Raw genomic sequence first — 5,955 nt, 5'->3', positions numbered from 1 at the left:
TGTTCTCTAAAATATCAAATTCACTCTCACCACAGTGCCTTTGCACTGCTGTAACTCTACTCAGCTCCCATCACACCTAACTTGTCTCCTGCTTCCCACAGGTTTCTGCTCAGCTTGCTCTTCATGCAGAGGGCCTTTGCTGACCACTGATGAAAGAGCCGGACTCCTAGCACAGCCCATCTCCTCCCTGTCAATCATCACCATTTAGCTTCATTCATTTCCATGTTTATTCTTCATGGTCCTCCTTCCCTTTCTAAAATGCAAGCTCATCAGGTACAGGGAACTGTGCTTTATCCACTCGCATACCCAGCACTGCAGAATAGAAGAATGCTGTCTAGCACAGTGGTGTTCAATAGGCCCGGGTGAATGAACGACTCCCATGAGGAGCACACAGAAGACAAAACACCAGCCAGTCTCATCACCTGGATACTACCACACTTCACTATGTCATTATTCCTATTGGGTATATATTTAGGTATGGAAATGCTAGATCATAGAATATGCAAACATTCAGCTTTATCAAACAATCCTCCACCCAAGACAGACTTATTCTATCAAATAGCACCCTGTGATCCAGTTTAAGTGAAGCACCAGTGTGGCCTTAACACAAGGCCTTCTGGAAAGGGCATGTCCTTTCTTGGTCTCACAGCTAAATGCTGTCCATGGTATGCTGAAGAGAAAGACAAACTAGATTGCATTAAAGGAGCCAAGTCCATAGTTATATCACTCCTAAATAAACAAAACATGGTATAAGGGAAGAAGGTAGAAGAGAAATGAGGAAGACAAACCCAATTCAGCACAGCTCGCTGCTCGCCTTCCCCCTTGCAGCGCAATGCTGCCTCCTGCTGGATCTAGACCTTTCTGAGTTATTATTTTAGACTTGATTTGTCAATGTATATTTTTAATTCATTTTTTGTGCATTTCGTACATCATACTTAAGACGCCGATAGCCTGCCCACAGGATGTATTTACATATCACTATTTTAAAAGATCCCAAATGATAGTCAGTGAAAATTTTCCTTTATTCCCATTCCCTTCAAACCAAGTTCTTCTCCCCACAGGCAGTTCCAGAGGCCGGTTCCTTACACGGAGATCACTGATATGTACACCTGCACTCAGTGAGCTTTCTTCTTTCTAGCTCTTACCTTTAAATCATAACTATTACTCCTAAAAACTTATAAAATTCAAAATTATTTCCACACAAACTAATCCTGACTGTCTGATTTGTGGTCATTATACATCAGGGACATAGATTCCCAAAATGGGATGGTACCAAATTATGCCCAGCCTCTAGCAAACATTATGAAGACAAATTGAAACATGGACAGTATCTATCACAAGTTTTTTTCCTAATACTGATAACAGATTAAAAAATAGCACTATTAAATGAAAACAATGTAGCAATGACGTATCATTTTTCGGCTGTCAGGACAGAAGAATGTGTTTTATCTTGATAATTATCAATTCTGTGGAGCACCTTGTGAAAACTATCAGTTTTATCGAATTTGTAACACCAAAATTGATTCAAGCTTTCAACTTAATTAACTTTAATCAACTTTCTGATTAATTAAAATAATTCCATTTAAGTATCTAAGTGTAGAATATTTGTGCAAAAATTATGACCATCACACTGTGAAAAAAATAAGCTGTTTAATCAGAGGTTAAGTAAATAGTGGTATTGCTCAGGTAACAAAATACCAAAGTTATGTTTATAGAGATTTGAAGATATTTTGCCATTAAAAGAAATTGCTGAGCCTGAGAGGGGAGGCTCCAACCTCCATCAGTGTAGCGGCTGTGATCTCAGCAGACCGCCAAAGAGTGCAGACTTCTGGCCTTCCACTGGCATAGTGGCTGAGAACTCAGCAGACCAACTGAGAGTCCCAAAATCACCCCCCACCTAGAGAATTTCCCAAATTTTCTCTGAGCTCCTGCTAATAGAGGTCGAAAGCTTAGAAAGAAGCCTGAGTGTACCTGACTGGAACCTGAATTGGACTTCTGTGGGAGCTCCTGAATAGCTGATCTGAAGCCATCAGTTCCCTCCAAAATAAAACCTGAGAGAACCTAAAACCTGTACCAACCAGCCTTACATAAACAATAAGGAAAGGACATAGGCACCCTGATAACACAAACAGAAGCATGCTTTAATTTAATTCTTGTATCAGAATCATAAACAACAAAAGAAATTCACATGCCAAAATCACAATGAAAGAATAATAAAATGGAAAGCCAAAACACTACGTCCCCGCCAAACTCCACCAGTCCTGTAGAAGAGTTCTACAAGGAGAACCCCTAGAGATAACCCAGGACACTGAAGTTAAAAGAACAATCATAAACATGATCAAGGAATTCAATGAATTTAAAGAACACACGAACAAATAAATCAAAGAACCAAAAGAAGATAGGGATAAACTTCTGAATGAACTCACAAAAGAGATGGAAACATTGAAGACAACTCAGGCACAAATGAAGAAAGAAGTGCAAAACTCAATAAGCCAACTTGAAACAGGGGAAAGCATCACCACTAGAATGAATGAAATGGAAAACAGAGTATTAACACTGGAGGATAAAGTTAAGAATTGGACCACTCAAGCAAAGAGTACGGAAAATTTTAAAAAGCACAGAAATGGAATATGCAAGAGATGTGGAATGAAAAGATCAAATCTACAGATCATAGGCATAGAGGAAGGAGAAGAATTTCAGATTAATGGTAATGACCAGATCTTAAACAGGATTGTAGGAGAGAATTTCCCGAAATTAAGGAAAGACATCCCCATACAAAACAGGAAGCACATAGAATACCAAATAGACAGGATCAGATAAGAAACTCCCCATGACACATATCATAGTAAAACCACTAAATGTACAGAACAAAGAGAGAATACTGAAAACAGGAAAAGAAAAACAAGTCACATACAAAGGAAAGCCCATCAGAATTACAGATGACTTATCAGTGCAAACTATGAAAGCCAGAAGAACCTGGACCAAGGTATTTTCAGATCTACATGACAATAGATGCCAGCCCAGAATACTTTATCCAGGAAAAAAGTCTATTATAGTTGAGACAGGAAAGAAAAATATTCCATGACATGAATAGCCTGAAAGAACACGTCCACAAAACCAGCCCTTCAAAGAATACTTGAAGCAATACAGAGAGCAGAGAGAGAAACAACTATATCCCAGGGGCAACAAAAGAAAATAAAGGTATAATAGAGGAAACACAAAATTAGACAAAGAATACAAACAGCAATCAAAATGACAGCAACCAATCCACGTCTTTCAATAATAACCATAATATCAATGGACTGAACTCCCCAGTCAAAAGACACAGGCTAAGTGAATGGGTTAAGAAACAAAATCCATCTCTTCGCTGTCTGCAAGAAACCCATCTCACCTTCAAGGACAGGCACTACTTTAAGGTCAAAGGATGAAAATCAGAAACATCACAACAGAAAGAAATAAAAAAATTCCTGGAATTCAATGAAAAGGACAATACAGGCTGAAGAGATGGCTCAGCGGTAAAGAACACTGGTTGTTCTTGCAGAAGACCCAGGTTCAAATCCAAGCACCCACATGGCAGCTAACAACTGTCCATAATTCCAGTCCCAGGGGATCAAAAAGCTTCTTCTGACCTCCATGGGCATTGCATGACATGGGTGCACTTACCTACATGCAGGCAATACATGCATACACATAAAACAAAAATAACAAATAAAATAAAGGACAATACAACACAACACAACTTCTGGGACACTTTAAAAGCAGTCCTGAGAGGGAAGTTTATAGCTCTAAGTGCCTACATTAAAAAATTGGAAAGAGCCCAAATAAATGACCTAATGCTGCAACTCAAGGCACTGGAAAGGCAAGAACAAATGAAACCCAAACCCAGCAGAAGAGAAGAAATAACAAAAATCAGAGCAGAAATTAGTGAAATAGAAACAAAGAAAACAATACAAAGAATCAATGAATCTAAGAGCTGCTTCTTTGAAAAGCTAAACAAGACAGACAGACCCTTAGCCCAGTTAACCAAAAGAAAGAAAGAGCAAATCCAAATAAACAAAATCAGAGATGAAAGAGGAAACGTCACAACAGACACCTAAAAGATCCAGATCATTATATGGGAATATGTTAAAAACCTATATGCTACTAAATTTGAAAATCTTAAAGAAATGGATGGATATCTAAAATCATGGGAACCATCAAAGTTAAACCAAGAAGAGATCAACAGTTTAAACAGACACATAAGATATAAGGAAATCAAAACAATAATACAAAGTCTCCCAACTAAAAAAAACCCAGGCCCAGACGGATTTACAGCAGAATTCTACCAGACATTTAAAGAAGACTTCCAACCAATACAACTTAAATTCAAAACAATAGAAACAGAGGGAGAACTCCCAAATTCGTTCTATGAAGCCAGCATCACTCTAATATCCAAACTTTGGGTAAAGACACAACCAAAAAAGAAGACTCTAAACCCATATCCTTAATGAAAATTATGCAAAAATTCTCAACAAAGTACTTGCAAACCGCATACAGACACACATCAAAAAGATCACTCACCATGATCAAGTAGGCTTTATCCTAGAGATGCAGGGCTGGTTCAACATATGCAAGTCAATAAACATCATTATAATTATAATGGACTCAAAGACAAAAGCCACATTGTCATCTCAATAGATGCAGAAAAGGCTTTTGACAAAATTCAACATGCATTTATGTTCAAAGTCCTAGAGGGAATTGGACTGGAGGGAACATACCTCAACATAATTAAAGCCATATATAACAAACCCACAGCCAACATCATTCTAAATGGAGAAAAACTGGAAGCATTCCCATTGAAATCAGGAACCACACAAGGATGTCCACTATCTCCACTCCTTTTCAACACAGTGCTTCTATTAGAACTCTTGCTAGAGCAATGAGACAGGAGGAAGAAATTAAAGGAGTACTAACTAGAAAAGAAGAGGTTAAACTATCACTTTTTGCAGATGATATGATACTATACCTAAGAGATCCCAAAAGTTCCACCAGAAAAGTCCTAGCACTGATCAACTCTTTCAGTACAGTGGCAAATTATAAAATCAATCTGCAAAAACCAATATCAACCCACAGAAATCAGTAGCCTTCTATATACCAGTAACGAGCAACTGGAGAAAGAATACCTGGAAATGCTCCCATTCACAATTGCTGCCAATAAAATAAAATAAAATAAAATAATAATATATAAAATCTTGGAATAAATCTGACCAAAGACACCAAAGACCTCTATAATGAAAATTTTAAATCATTAAAGAAAGAAATTGAGGAAAACACCAGGAGATGGAAGGCCCTTCCATGCTCATGGATTGGAAGAATTAAAACTATGAAAATGACCATCCTACCAAAAGCAATATTTAGATTCAATGCAAACCCCATCAAATCCCCCATGACATACTTCACAGAATTAGAAAAACCATCCTTAAATTCGTACAGAAGCACAAAAGACCCCGATAGCCAAAGCAACCCTGAGCACAAAGAGCAACACTGGGGGGATTACTTTACCAGATCTCAAAGTATACTACAGAGCTATAGTCATAAAAACAGCGTGGTACTGGTACAAAAACAGACATAGATCAATGGACCATCATTGAAGACCCAAACCTGAGTACATGCAATTCCAGCCACCTGATATTTGACCAAGTTACCAAGAACATACAATGGAGGAAAAACAGCATCTTCAACAAATGGTGCTGGCAAAACTGTATCTCCATCTGTAGGAGAATGAAATTAGATCCTTATCTTTCACCTTGCACAAAAGTCAACTCCAAATGGATCAAAGACCTCAATATGAAACTGGAAACCATGAAAGTATTAGAAGAAAATATTTGCAGTAACTTATAAGATTTAGGTGTAGGAAAGGGTTTTCTAAATTAGACAGCAGTTGCTCAGGACTTATGGTCAGCAATCAACTAGTGG

The sequence above is a fragment of the Nannospalax galili genome, unplaced genomic scaffold, assembly GCF_000622305.1.
Source record: "Nannospalax galili isolate Female #2095 unplaced genomic scaffold, S.galili_v1.0 scaffold707, whole genome shotgun sequence".
In the NCBI taxonomy this organism is placed as follows: Eukaryota; Metazoa; Chordata; class Mammalia; order Rodentia; family Spalacidae; genus Nannospalax; species Nannospalax galili.
Note: the sequence above shows the minus strand (reverse complement) of the source record.